The sequence below is a fragment of the Jaculus jaculus genome, chromosome 5, assembly GCF_020740685.1.
Source record: "Jaculus jaculus isolate mJacJac1 chromosome 5, mJacJac1.mat.Y.cur, whole genome shotgun sequence".
NCBI classification, from domain to species: domain Eukaryota; kingdom Metazoa; phylum Chordata; class Mammalia; order Rodentia; family Dipodidae; genus Jaculus; species Jaculus jaculus.
In genome coordinates, this window is record NC_059106.1 from 46,115,994 (window position 1) to 46,131,306 (window position 15,313).

Genomic DNA, 15,313 nt, shown 5'->3' on the forward strand with positions numbered 1-15,313 from the left:
CCTTAGGCTTCACAGGCAAGTGTGTAACCGCTAAGCCATCTCTCCAGCCCTATAAATACATTTTTAAATCAATATCAAAGCCAAGTGTAGTAGTAGACTCCTTTTCTAGACATTTGTTATTGACAACTTCCATAATTCCACAATAAACCATGATAATTCCCTCCCCCACATCACTTTCCCTTTCACACACCCACCCTCCATCATATTCCTTCCCTCTCTCAATTAGTGTCTCTTTTATTTTGATATCATCATATTTTCCTCCTATTATGAAGGTCTTGTGTAGGTAGTGTCAGGCACTATGAGGTCATGGATATCCAGGCCATTTTGTATATGGAAGACCATATTGGAAGCAGTCCTACTCTTCCTTTGGCTCTTACATTCTTTCTGCCACCTCTCCCACAATGGACCCTGAGCCTTGGACAATGTGATAGAAATGTTTCAATGCTGAACCTCCTCTATCACTTCTTTTCAGCACTAGCCTTTTGAGTCATCCCAGAGGTGACCACCATCTGAAAAGAGAAGTTTGTCTAATCAAATGTGAGAATAGCATTAATATATGGGTATGAACATTAAGAGAAGTTCTTACTGGGCAGTTTGGTGAGCATAATATATGCATTGATCCAGACATCAGCAGGCATTACACCCCTAAGCCTCGTGACCTCCCCCATCACAGGCTTTTGACTAGGTTTTCAGGACCAGGCATGTACTCCCTTCCTCGGAGCAGGCCTCCAGTCCAAGTAGAGAGCAGTTGGTTCCCCCAAAACAGATATGCCACTATTGGTGGTGCGCACCTTGAATCCCAGCACTCAGGAGGCAGAGCTATGAGGATCTCTGTGAGTTTGAGGCCAGCCTGGGACTACAAAGTGAGTTCCAGGTCAGCCTGAGCTAGAGTGAGACCCTACCTTGAAAAATAAATAAATAAATAAACCAGCATTACAGGACTGGGAAGATGGCTCGGCATGTATGTGTGGCAGCTGTGCAGGCCCAAGGGCCTGTGTTCAATCACTAACAACCACTTAAGAGGAGGCACACCCTTCAACCGGCTACTCGATAATGAAGATGCGGCACATGCACACAATGGAGTTTTATTCCGCTGTCAAGAAAAGTGAGCTTATGAAATTCACAGGGAAGGGCTGGAGAGATGGCTTAGCGGTTAAGTGCTTGCCTGTGAAGCCAAAGGACCCCGGTTCGAGGCTCGACTCCCCAGGACCCACTTTAGCCAGAAGCACAAGGGGGTGCACGCATCTGGAGTTCGTTTGCAGAGACTAGAGGCCCTGGTGTGCCCATTCTCTCTCTGTCTATCTCTCTTCTCGATCTCTTTCTGTCTGTGTGCTTGCAAATAAAATAAAATACTTAAAAAAAAAAAAGAAATTCACAGGGAAATGGATGGATCTGGAAAAGATAACAGTAAGTGAGGTAACCCAGGCTCAGGAAGCCCAACACCGCCTGTTTGTTCTCATATGTGGACCCCAGCTTCAAACGTTTAGATTTGTTTGTGAGTTGAAATAAAAGTCCATAGTAGAGGCCGGGAAAGTTAAAAGAGGGCTATGAGGAAGGGAAGGAAAGGGAAAGCTTCAGGGAAGAATATATTAGACATGGAAGTAGACGAGCAGAATGGGAGGCATGGAAATGGTCTAAGGGGAGGGGATGAAGATGAGGAGGAGATAGAAACAGCATTAATCAAAGTTTAAAATTGTGGCATGTGTCTTGATTGGTAGCACTTGGGAGGCAGAAGTAGGAGGATTGCCATGAGTTCAAGGCCAGACTAGGACTATAGAGTGAGTCCCAGGTCAGCCTGGGCTAGAATGAGACTACCTCAAAAAATAAAAAAATTTAAAAAGCCGGGTGTGGTGGCGCACACCTTTAATCCCACCTTTAATCGGGAGGCAGAGGTAGGAGGATTGCCTTGAGTTCGAAGCCACCCTGAGACTACATAGTTAATTCCAGGTCAGCCTGGACCAGAGTGAGACCCGACCTCGAAAAACCAAAAAAAAAAAAAAAAAAATTTTAAAAAAAAAGGTGCTAGACAGATGGCTTAGCAGTTAAGGCACTTACCTGAGAAGCCCAAGGACCCATGTTTGATCTCTCTCCAGATCCCACATAAGCCACAGGCACAAAGGTGAGGCAAGCACAAGGTCTCACGTGCCCATTGTAGTGGCTGAGGCCCTGGAGCACTAATTCTGTCTCTCACTTACTCTGTCTAAAAAAATGTGAGATTTATGAAATATATATATATATGTGTGTGTGTGTGTGTGTGTGTATATATATATATATATATATATATATATATATATATATATATATATATTTGTGTTGTGCCCCAAAGCCATAGATTGTTTTAAAAAAATTCAGGGCTGGAGGGATTGCTTAATGGTTAAGGCACTTTGCTTGCAACGCCAAAAGATCCAGGTTCATTTCCCAAGGACCCATGTAAGACAGATAGGTGAGGTAGCACATGCATCTGGAGTTCATTTGCAGTAAAAAAACATCATTGCCAGAGGTGTGATGTCTTCAAGTAAGTTGCTGGCCTGAGACGCCCCTGATGCCCCTAAAGCATTGCAGGCCATTGCCAAGGCTCTTGGCTGCCCATCAGAACTAGATGGTAAGACCCTATTGCTGAAGACTCCGCCTGCTTGAGCTGCAGGCACTGAGAAATCAAGCTGGAGCTGAGCTGGAGGCCTCGTCCCTGCTCTCTAGCTGTCAGGGTGCTGGAAAGACCTGTGCAACCTGTTGGATGAGAAAAGACATCAACGTTCCTAACTAGCAGTAGACCCTGCAAGCTTTACAGTTGACTAGCCAGGCTAAATACACCAACTGGTCCAGTGGTAGCATGTCTGTTTTGGGGAACACCATCTCTCTCTGATTGGACTTGAGGTCTACTCCATAGGAGAGAATTCCGGCCTGACATTGAAAACCTAATGAAAAGCCTATGTCTTAGGATGTCATAAGCCCTAAGGGGGAAACTACTACTGTTGTCTGGCTAAAGGGATATATTATGCCTACCAAGTTGCTCTCTAAATACTTCTGTTTATGCTCATATATTAATGCTACTTTCACTTTCTGTTAGAGAAACGTCTCTTTTCAGATGGTGATGACCACTGTGTGATTCAAAACTCACTGAAGTGCTGAGAAGAAGTGACAGTGGAGTGTTCAGCACTAAATGAGATGTCTTTGTCACACCCTGCAGGGATCACTGAAGAAGTGGTGGCAGAAAGACTTTAAGAGCCAAAGGAAGGGAAAGAGTGCTTACAATACTGTCATCCAGACGCAAAGTGCCCTCAACATTCATGACCTGATAGTAGCTGACCTACATAATAGTGAGGGAAAAAATGATGGTAAAAAAATAGAAGAGAGAGACTAGTTAGAAAGAAGGGATTTGATGGAGGGGAAAAGGAGAGGCAAGAGGGGTTATGATCATGGTATATTGTTTATATTTATAGAAGATGTCAATAAATGAAAGGGGAGAAAGGGCTACACATGTTGCAATCCTAGTCCCCAGTGGGTGTGGAGACAGGAAAATTGCTGGTCAGCCAGTTTAAATGAAAACTGGGGAGCTCCCAATTCTGTGATAGACTCCACCTCAAGGACATCACGTGGACTGTCAGTGGAGGGAGGACACCCAGCACCCCCCTCTAGCCTGCATGTGCACTCACACAGACACACAGGCTGCACACCCCCACACACATAAGCACGCACACACCACAAAAACCTATATTAGGGCTGAAGAGATGGCTCAGTGCCAGAGTGCTGGCCTAAAACATCCCCAGTACCACAAAATGAAAACCAAAACTAAGCCAGGTGCGGTGGCGCCCACCTTTAATCTCAGCACTTAGGAAGCAGAGGTAGGAGGATCGCCGTGAGTTCAAGGCCACCCTGAGGCTACATCGTCAATTCCAGGTCAGCCTGGGCTACAATGAGACCCTACCTTGAAAAACCCAAACTAAAAATTAAAAAAAAAAACCTAGATCAGCATATCTGGATTTTTTCTGACATTGAAAAATGTTCATGTGTCACTAATATAATAAGAGAAATTTTAGAAATAAAGCTATAATAGATGAGGGCTCAATGAGAAGTGGCTCAGCACTTGGGAAGCAGAAGTAGGAGGGTCGCAGTGAGTTCAAGGCCACCCTGAGACTACATCGTGAATTTCAGGTCAGCCTGGGCTACAGTGAGACCCTACCTTGAAAAACCAAAAATTAAAAAAAAAAAAAAAAACTAGATCAGCATATCTGGATTTTTTCTGACATTGAAAAATGTTCATGTGTCACTAACATAATAAGAGAAACTTTAGAAATAAAGCTATAATAGATGAGGGCTCAATGAGAAATGGTTGTGCTGGGCATAAGAACAAAGGGAGTTTGCCATTCATCCTTGGTGAGTCCCAAGATAGTCACCATCCTTTACCATGGTCACAGTCACAAATGACCACTGAGCAGTTGAAATGTACTTAGTCTGAATCTCGACCTGATAAAATTGCAAATAAAATACCCATGGGTTCCAAAGCCTAGGATAAACAAAAGGAAAGAATGCAATCGCCCTCTAATAGCTTTTGTATTGATTGAACGCCGCACGTTGACACACTGGTCATCCGCATGGGTTGGGTTAAATCAAACACACTGGGAACATTTATTGCACCTTTTCCTTTTTTGCTTTTTGAACATGGCACTGGGACATTTTAAGCTGCACTCACAGTGTATATCCTATTTCTATCCTGGAGGGGTTACCCTGGAGCTTCCCCAGGGGCCAGCGAAGGGCAAGCGTCTGAGTTTGGGGGTCAGGCACTGCATACCTGAAAAGGAGACTGCCTGGGAAGCAGGGAGAAGGTCGTTTTCTTTGAAAAATCAGCGGTACATTAGAGAAGGAACCTAGGAAAACAAGTTAATGGGGAGCAAAGGCCCCAGGGGCATATTTTAGAGAATTTGGAGGTGTGGGCTGTGAAGTTGGGTCCAGGAGGAAGGAGACAGCACCAGACAGTGAAAACTATTAACCCAGGCCCGGCTGGGGGGTGGGAGGCAGAGGAGACATTACCATTCCTCTCCAACAGGAGCACTTGTGAGCCCCAGTCACGAGTCCTGTGCCTGAAAAACATGCAACAGCCCAGCGCGAAGGAATGTAACGAATCCTGAGTAATATACTCAATCAGTCTATATTCAATCAGTAATATGCTCAATAATACATAACATAATGTAAAGGAGCAGGAGTAAATTGACAGGCCCCGGCTCTCCAGGGAGTGGATTACAGGCTCACCTCCTGGGGGGAGGGGCACGTCTACCTTTCTTCCACTGCCTGCCTGATGCAGGGGATCGATCTCCAATTAGAAAAGCAAAGAACTCTGCTAAGACTCCAGAAAACCTCAGACACCCTGGGTGGAAGAAAGCAGCTGTGTCAGTCCACGGGAACCCTTGGATCCACCTGGGCTTGTGAAGTTGAGATCTTGGTGTGGGGGCTCCCCAGGGCCTGTGGAGGGAGCCCACTGGGAAGGCTGATTTGAAGTGTCTTTTTTTTTTTTCTTTAAGATTTATTTATTTATTTATTAGAGACAGAGAGAGGGGGAAAGAGATAGAAAGAGAGTGAGAATGGGCACGCCAGGGCTTCTAACCACTGCAAATGAACTCCAGATGCATGCGCCACCGTGTACACCTGGCTTACGTGGGACCTGGAGAATCAAACCTGGGTCTTTAGGCTTCACAGGCATGCACCTTAACTGCTAAGCCATTTCTCTAGCCCTGATTTGAAGTTTTAAGCTACGCAAAACAGCCCATAAGCTGTCCGGAGGCCAAGGAAGGCTTCAGCATGCAGACCTAGGCTTTGGGTCCAGCCTGAGATGCCCTGGTCTCTGCAATCACTGAAGCTTTAGGAATATACTGTCTCTGCAGCCTCCGGGTCAAGCTTCTGCAGCATGGGTCGGCTGAAGGGCCAAACTTGAGCCTGAGACTGAGGGCGGCCACTGCAGGAGGGCCTGACACCTCCAGGCCTCTGATCTTTCACCCTGGCCTTTGGCAAGGATTCATATATGTGGTCACATCCTACTTTGCCTTCAGGATTGAATGATGTCACGTCTAAGTTTAGGGACACAGAGCAGGTAACTTTAAGATTCCAGACGCAACCCAGGGTCCAAAGCTAAGTGGGAAAACAAGGCCAGCCTCCGTTGGCAGAGGCCCCGAGGTCACTCAGAGTTAGGGCCTTGGGTGTCTTCCTGACTCCTCCACACACCTATTCAGTGCCTTGGTGGCTCATAGCATGGAGGCTGGGTCACAGAGCATGGAACATCCCCACTCCCCAGAAAACTCACAAACCTCTGGCTTTGGAACCCATCCTCACCAAGCTTTTTTTTTTTTTAATATTTTTTGTTCATTTTTTATTTATTTATTTGAGAGCAACAGACACAGAGAGAAAGACAGATAGAGGGAGAGAGAGAGAATGGGCGCGCCAGGGCCTCCAGCCTCTGCAAACGAACTCCAGACGCGTGCGCCCCCTTGTGCATCTGGCTAACGTGGGACCTGGGGAACCGAGCCTCGAACCGGGGTCCTTAGGCTTCACAGGCAAGCGCTTAACTGCTAAGCCATCTCTCCAGCCCTCACCAAGTTTTTTCATAGCATGCTGTTGGCATAGATGTGGTCTCTTTAAGAGGCCCCCTGTAAGACCAGACCCCTGTTGCCAGGGAAACCCAAGGCCACCTCCTGGTTCCTCCTACTCCTGTCCAGTGCCTCCTCGTTCCTAGCGTAGAGACTGAGTCACTGGGAGTAGAACTTACCCTCTGCCATGAAAACTATGCATTGTTTTCCCGATTTCCAGGTGTGCTCTCCCCCTACCCCCTTTCTCTTTCTCTCTCTCTTTCCCCCACTGTGCCACCTTGGCGTGATGCTTTTAACTCTCCTGATAAAAGCTTTAAACTCTACAGCTGGAGAAATGGCCCAATTTACAAAGTCTGCTGGCCCAGGTTTGATTCCCCAGTACCCACATAAGGCCATAGGCACGAAGTGGTGTATGTGTCTGGAGTTAGTTTGCAGTGGCCAGAAGCTCTGGAGCACACACACATTCCTTCTGTCTCTGTTTCTCTTTCTTGCTCTGTCATGCCCTCTCTCTCTCTCTCTCTCCTTGCAAATAAATAAAAATATTTTTTCTTTTTTTTTTTAATTTTTTATTTTTATTTATTTATTTGAGAGTGACAGACACAGAGAGAAAGACAGATAGAGGGAGAGAGAGAGAGACAGAGAGAGAATGGGCGCGCCAGGGCTTCCAGCCTCTGCAAACGAACTCCAGACGCGTGCGCCCCCTTGTGCATCTGGCTAACGTGGGACCTGGGGAACCGAGCCTCGAACCGGGGTCCTTAGGCTTCACAGGCAAGCGCTTAACCGCTAAGCCATCTCTCCAGCCCAATAAAAATATTTTTTAAAAACTTTGACTCTAAAAGGGCATTTCATCTCAGTTTCTGTCTAGAACTCTCCCTCCCTTCCTGTTTGTTTGTTTGTTGGTTGGCTGGTTGGTTTGGTTTTGGTTTTGGTTTTGGTTTTTCGAAGTAGGGTCTCACTCTGGCCCAGGCTGACCTGGAATTCGCTATGTAGTCTCAGGGTGGCCTCGAACTCCTCCTACCTCTGCCTCCCAAGTGCTGGGACTAAAGGCATGCACCAGCACACCTGGCTCTCTTCCTGTTTTGTATCACTAACCCATTCCCCATAACCCCCTCCCCTCAAAAAAAAAAAAAAAATCTAATCTATCTGAGTGTCTCTCCATGTAGCCTGAGACAGAATCTTAAAATTTTACAAGGAATACTGCCAATATACCTCCACAGTCAGCCTGTAGGTGTTGATACCTGCTACCATCTCATTTTCCAGGTGAGGAAATTGAGGTGTGGAGAAGTGAGGCCATCCGCCCAGGGAAGCTAAAGCCACCACTGATTTCTGAGTGGCAAAAGCAGAACTCAGCCCGCAGCGTGTTTGCAGCAGAGCCTACCCCGAGTCTCTTTGTTTACCCTAACAGGATGCTCTACACCAGGAAGTTTGAGGGTGAGTGGTCTGCTACACCCTAAAATCTGATATATACAGTCAAGTCACTTTTTTTCTTTTTATTTATACTGGGAATTGAACCCAAGGCCTTGTTCATTTGAGGCAAGCACCTTACCACTCAGCTATATCCTCAGCCCTCTTCTTACTTTGTTTTTGCACATGTATATGTGTGTGTGGCATGCATGCTTACGTGTTCATCTGTGTGTGGGTACATGAGTGTGTGCATGCATGTAGAAGCTGGGGTCAACATCAGATGCCTTTGACTGCCCTCTACCTCACTCTTTTTTTTTTAAAGAATTTTTAAAATTTATTTATTTATTTATTTATTTGAGAGTGACAGACACAGAGAGAAAGACAGATAGAGGGAGAGAGAGAGAATGGGCGCGCCGGGCTTCCAGCCTCTGCAAACGAACTCCAGACGCGTGCGCCCCCTGTGCATCTGGCTAACGTAGGACCTGGGGAACCGAGCCTCGAACCGGGGTCCTTAGGCTTCACAGGCAAGCGCTTAACCGCTAAGCCATCTCTCCACCCCTCTACCTCACTCTTTGAGACAAGGTCTCTTGCTGAACGTATGGCTTCCCGATTAATTTAGCCTAGCTAACCAGTGAGCCTCTTTAGCACTGGGATTCCAGGTATGCACCACAACGCCCGGCACTGGAGATCTGGACTCAGGCTCTCTCACTTACACAGCAGACGCTTTACCCACTGAGCCATCTCCCCAGCACCTTGCTGGTTACTTTGAATCAGGGTGTCACTAAGCTGCCCAGGCTAGCCTTGAACATTTGTCCCTCCTGCCTCAGCATCCAGAGGGACTGAGACTACAGACCTGGGCCACCCAACTTGGCAGAGTGTGACTGACTTTCAAAAGCAGGGAGAAGAGGGGTGTGGTGGCTCACCCCTTCAATCCCAGCACTTGAGAAGCTGAGGTGGGACGACAGCTGTGAGTTCAAGGCTAGACTAAGACCCTGCCTCCCCCACAAAATAAATAAAAACTGCAGGAGGAGCTTTCGGGAAGCTTTTGGTTGGCACATGGGAATCCCTGAAAGTGGGAAACAGAACTGCACATCTCCTTTCGTCTCCATTACCCTTCAGGAAGGTGGGGTGTGTATGGGGCTGGCCCCCAAAGAGAGGCACGGGGCAGATTCCATAAGGAAAGAGCCCCTGAGAGGAGGCCACGGAGGCACGGGTTCAATACAGCATCGTTTTCAACTTGTCAAAACTCACCAAATGAATTACAAAATAAAATCCCAGTGACAGAATAATGAGCGATCCATTTGAAATGTAAAATAAATAGGTAGGTCTCTGGTGAGAAGGCAGAATAAATGGCATTTGGATGATATTTGGGGATTAAATTAAACAGTAATGAACCCATGAATAATGTGCTGGGGAGGGCAAGGTCTCTTCCCAGCGCACAGGACTTGAGGCCCAGCTGTTCATGGTTCTCCATGGTCCTTCTCTGAGAAGCTCATGGTATGAGCTTCTTGGGAGGCTGCAGGCTCTGGCTCGCCTGCCACCCCAAAGGCCTATGTTTGTCCTAGAGAACATTCCAGATGATCCAATTTGGTCCTCTAATTCTGTGCCTTGGGAAGTTGAGACCCAGAAGGGTCAAAACTTGTCCAGAGGTGACCCTCAGAGCCAAGAATGGGACCCAGGACTTCTAGCCCTCCCATCGCTGAGACCCGCGTTACACCACACTGCTCTTCAGACCTGCGGGCCGCTCTCCTTGGCTGAGCACGTGGGGTGTCTGTGACTTGTTACTTGCTTTTGAACAGTAGAATGTGCTGGAAGGGATGTGTGTGACTTTCTTTTCTTTTTACTTTTACATGTGTGTGTGTAGTAGGAGTGTGGTCTGTGTGGTCCATGCCTGTGTATGTGCAGATATGTGTGTCCCGTGCACATGTGGAGACCAGGAGAGGATGTCACTCATGTTCCTTGAGATGGACTCCCACTGATTCTGGATCTTGTCATTTCCATGAGCCCCAACAGTTCTCCCATCTCTGCTCCCCGTAGGACTGGGGTTACAGACATGACTGGCCACACCCTAGCTATTGATGTGGGTACCAGGGAATCCACTCAGTCAGCCTCAGACTCCCTCAGGCCCTCATGCCTGGTCAGGATGTACATCTATCCACTGAGCTGTCCCCCAGCCCCCTCCTTTTGGAGGAGAACATAGTTTCTGTGTGTGGTTTACATGTATGCATGTGTGTGTGTTCATAAGTGTGTGTGGTGTTGTGCATATATATGTGTGTGTGTTCATATGTGTGTGTGGTATGCATGTATATACGTGTGTGTGTGTGGTGTGCATGAGGCCAGAAGTCAACATTTGAGCTTCTCCTCAGTTGCTCTCTACCTTATGCTTTTGAAGTAGGGTCTCTCACTGAGTCTAGAGCTCACCAATTCAGCTAGACTGGTCAGCCAGTGAGACCAAGGATGACATCTCCTCCTCCCCAGCACTGGCAGTACAGGCATGTGCCACCACACCAGGGATGTTATGTGGGCGTTGTGGACCTGAACTCCAGTCTTCATGTTATACAGGAAGCACTTGACCCACTGGACCTTCTCCCCAGCCCAGTTTGAGTGTGACGTTGAAGACTAGATCAAGGAAGCCTTGCAACATCCACCTAGGAATCTTGGGACATTGCTCCAAGGAAATCCCACATCTATATAAAAAATTTTAACCTCTGCCAGGTGTGGTGGAGCATGCCTTTAATCTCAGCACTCAGGAAGCCAAGGTAGAAGGAATGCTGTGAGTTCGAGGCCACTCTGAGACTACATAGGGAATTTCAGGTCAGTCTGTGCTAGAGTGAGACCATACCTTAAAAAAAAAAAAAAAATCTGTCTAGAGAGATGACTTAGTGGTTAAGGCGCTTGCCTGTGAAGCCAAAAGACCCAGGTTCAATTCCCCAGGACCCATATAAGCCAGATGCACAACGTGGCACATGCGTCTGGAATTTGTTTGCAGTGGTTGGAGGCCCTGACGTGCCCATTCTCTCTCTGTCTCTCTCTTTCTCTCTCTCTCTCTCTCTCTCTCCCTCTCCCTCTCCCTCTCCCTCTCCCTCTTGTCAGAGACCATGACCTGGCTGCCCTGAGGACAAAAGAGAACTAGCAGCTCTCATGCAGCCCCTCCCCTCCCCCCAGAACAAACAGCTGCTCTGGGAGATGTCACAAGAGAGATTCCAGAAATACCACAAGATGCTCCAGAAGATTACGGCCAGGTGGCCCTACTTCCTCCTTCCTTGTACCCCCTCCCCCTTTTTCCCTCCTTATTGCCCTACCTGCTGGTTGATTATAAAAGAGCTAAAAAATCCAACATTAAACGAGACCTTGACAAAACCTTCCTCTTTCCCACCCATTCTTTCAGGTTGCAGCCCTCCTCGACCACCCTGCGTACCATTGGCCCCGCAGGTCGGGGGCACCCTCTCCCTCTGCCTCTCCCTCTCTTTCTCCTTCTCCCTCTCTCTCTCCTTGCAAATAAATAAATAAAAACTAATTTTAAGAAAAATCTCACCTCCTTCCCATTGTGCTGAAGCCCGAGCTAACCTTGTGGAGAAGCTGCTGGGCAAGGCCAGCCACTCGTCCCTGCTGGCGCCTAGCAGACGTGAGTGCGAAGCTTTCCTGGGCTCCCAGCCCAAGCAAGCCTCCAGATGCTCCAGTCCTATAAGGACATGAGGGACCCAAGAGAGTGGTAGCCAGCCCACAGCAAAGTGAGGGTTCCTAACAACTTGTGGTAATCTATTAATAATCAGAATATAGGCGCCTTGGGGCTGGAGAGATGGTTCAGCGGTTAAGGCACTTGTGTGCAAAGCCTAACAACCAGAGTTGGATTCCCCAGTACCCTGATGCACAAGGGGGCGCATGCATCTGCAGTTTGCAGTGGCTGGAGGCCCTGGCACACCCATTCTCTCTCCCTCTCTCTCTCTCTCTCTCTCTCTCTCTCCTTGCAAATAAACAAATAAAAAATTGGAGGGGGTGCTGCAGAGATAGCTTAGCAGTTAAGGTGCTTGTCTACAAAGCTAAGGGACTCAGGCTTGATTCTCCAGTACCTACATTAAGCCAGATGCACAAGGCGGAGCAAGTGTCTGGATTTCGTTTGCAATGGCTAGAGGCCCTGGTGTGCCCATATTCATTCCCTCTCTCCCTCCCTCTCTCTCTCTCTCTCTCTCTCTCTCTCTCTCTCTCTCTCTCTCTCTCAAATAAATAAATAAATATGTTGCATTAAAAAAGAATACAGGTGCCTTTCAAAAGAGGAAAGAGCTATCTGGAAGCTGGAGACAGAGTTCTCAGCCTCCCTCTTCTAAGTGTGATATGAGTTGAACTTGAATCCCATGTCTTTCATGAGAATGACCAGTCCCAGGTCCAAAAATGTCTGTTTGAGGCTCCAGAGAAACTGGCCCTTTTGCTTATTCATTCATTTATTCAGAGAAAAAAAAAAAAAAAAACTTTGGCTTCTGCCCTGGGAAGTTAAGACAGAACTGTTTGGAAAACAGTCACTGATGCTGTTGCCCCTGGAGCTAGAGCTCATTGGGAAAGACGGACACAGGGGCTAGGGGGTGGCTCAATGGGTAACGTGCTTGCTGGCAAGCATGAGGACTTGCGTTCGGATCCCCAGTGCCCACGTAAAAGCCAAGCATGGTGGTGCACAGCTGTAGTCCCAGAACGGGAGATGTAGACAAGGCAGATCCCTGGGGCTGGCCGGCTGACGGCCTAGTCTAGCTGCATCAGTGAGTTCTGGGTTCAGTGAGAAACCCTGTCACAACAAATAAGGTGCAGGGTGACTGAGGAAGGCAACAGGCACCCACCTGTGGCCTCCACACAATGCACACACCTACACGCACACACACACACACGCGAAGATACCAATCAAGTCTCCCCAGAGCGTCAGTTACAGAGAAGTGAGCAGTGGCCCAGTTCTTCCCACATCCCCTCCATCCATTCACTCCCCCCACACACACACACACAAATTGAATCCTATGTGTTTTACCTGTGGCCTCTGTGAGCCAAGGGATTAAAGAAAGAAAATGTGTAGAAAATACCACAAATTATACGCAGCATTCAATAAATGGTAGCTGCTGTTTTCATACTTATTTCTAGCATTATCATTATTAAAAGTGAAGGTGCTTGACCTTTTGTTTGTTCTAGAATTAATGGAGAATCTATTGGGTGTCTTTTTCCACGCCTGCTTTGTGACCTGTCTGCAGCTGGAGGCCCGCCAAGCCCCCGAAACAACATCTCCAACCTGTCTTCCATCTTTCTCCTCTCTGTTTTCTTTCAGTATTATCTATCTTGGCTTCCTAGCTCCATCAGCAGCGTCAGGACCCATGCCTAGGGGACATAATGAGCTAGGAGAAAGGGATGTGCGTGGGAGGTGATAGGAGGCAGGATAAAGAAACTTCTCAGCCAGGAAGGCTGGGGGCACTCCATATCCACAGTTCCCTAGTGTCCTGGAGCCCCAACATCTCCCAGGCTGTGGTCTGGACCAGTTTCCTGATCAGCAAAAATAATCTCTCATTTGGAAGTCAAGCAAGACTTCATTTCTCACTTTGCTGGAGGCAGCAGCCGGAAGAGCGTACTGGGCATCATCACTGTGTGTCTGGAGTCCCTGCAGCCCCAGGACTTGAGTGCTGGGGACTAGGAGGGAGACGCTGTCCTCTGTCAATGTTAACTAGGATCTTCTCAGACCCTGCTAGCTCACCTTTCTCAGTACCTACTCACAGATGACATAATCTTGGCATCCCTCCTTCTCCTTCCACATTTACCACCACTCTCCAAAGTTACTCTCTGCAAATACCCACTTGTTCCCCGCTTCCCAGGTGGCATGGGCACCCCTGACATAGAGGCCAGGCCAGCCACACCCTTGGCACAGATTCTACACGGCAACTCTGATGGATCAACGAAAGCAGGGTTAAACGTGAACTCTAGATCTTCCGTGAGAAGCACCACTCCTCAAACTTACCAGGCAAGGTTTGCTTGGGCTCAGGAGCATGACCCCAAAACTCAGCAGACACAGCTGAAGTGAAAGTGTGTCCCAGATGCTCTTCTTTGTCCATTCAATGCCAAGTATATCCCCTGGCACCCTGCCAGTGCCAGAAGAGGCAGCAGCGGACAAATGCCAAGTGCCAAGGGGAAATAACGGTGTGAATTTGATGTGTTGTTTTTTTTTTAGTTTGGGGGGGTCCAGATTGGCCTGGAACTTACTCTATAGGCCAGGTTGGCTTAGAATTCATGATGGTCTGCAACTTCCCAAATGCTGGGATTATAGTCATGAGCCACCACACCGGCTCTTTACTTTTTCTTTTAGTACATTTTCCTTCTCTCCTTCTTCCTCCTCCTCCTCTTCTCTCTTCCTTCTTCCCTCTTTCTTTTATTTCCTTCTTCTTCCAGGATTTTCATGTAGCCCAGACTAGCTAGCCTTGAACTGTGTTAACGAGGATGACCTTGAACTCCCGACCTTCCTGCCTCCTGTACCTGGAGCCGGGGATGGAACTCAGGCCTTCGTGCATGCTCTAGACAAGTACTCTACCAACTGAGCTACACAGGCAGCATTTTCAGTCACGGTTAACATGAAACAAAGTCATTTTTCTTCTGGAAGTTGGACAGCTCTTGTCCCTGCTCCCTTCCCCAGGTGGTGAGACACTTGTTCCTCCCTGGTGCCTTCTGGTTGGACATCTGATGTAGTTACTGAAGCCACACCCAGCCACAGGGGACAGGCCGGGGTAGCGCTGTGCCAGCAGCTGCTGGGCCTCACGATGCAGGCATCTGCACTGAGACACAGAGCCCACATAACCTCAGTCTCCCACAAGTCCCCTAAAGTGGCTGGGGAAGGAGGAGGAGTCAGAGTGGGGTGTCTGAAGCCCCTAACCAGGTCTCATCCATGTCCCTATGAAATCAACATGGTTCCACCAGGAGTGCTTCTCTGCCTGCTCCCCTCCATGCAGACTAGCGTGAGGCTAAATAATGAAATCAGGGCGAAGGCTTTCTGGGAGAGAGGCAGCATGGTAGTCTCAGGCAATATAGCCAACAGCTCCATCACAAGACACTGTGCTGTTCCATGACATTACCATAACAGCACTTTGTGTCCCTGAGCCCAGCTCACATCCCCTCCTGTGATGACAGGCAGGATCAAGGAGGAGCTCTGGGAAGACTGACGTACTGCTGGAGCCATGGGAATCGCCTCTTTGCTCTCCCTCAATGAGCCTCTGGACCCATCTGCTCAGCGGCTCCTTCTCAAACATAGAAATTATGGGAAAGGAACGAAAACGCTTATTAGCAGATTTTTCCAGCCTCTGTGAGTACGTATCCATTTACTC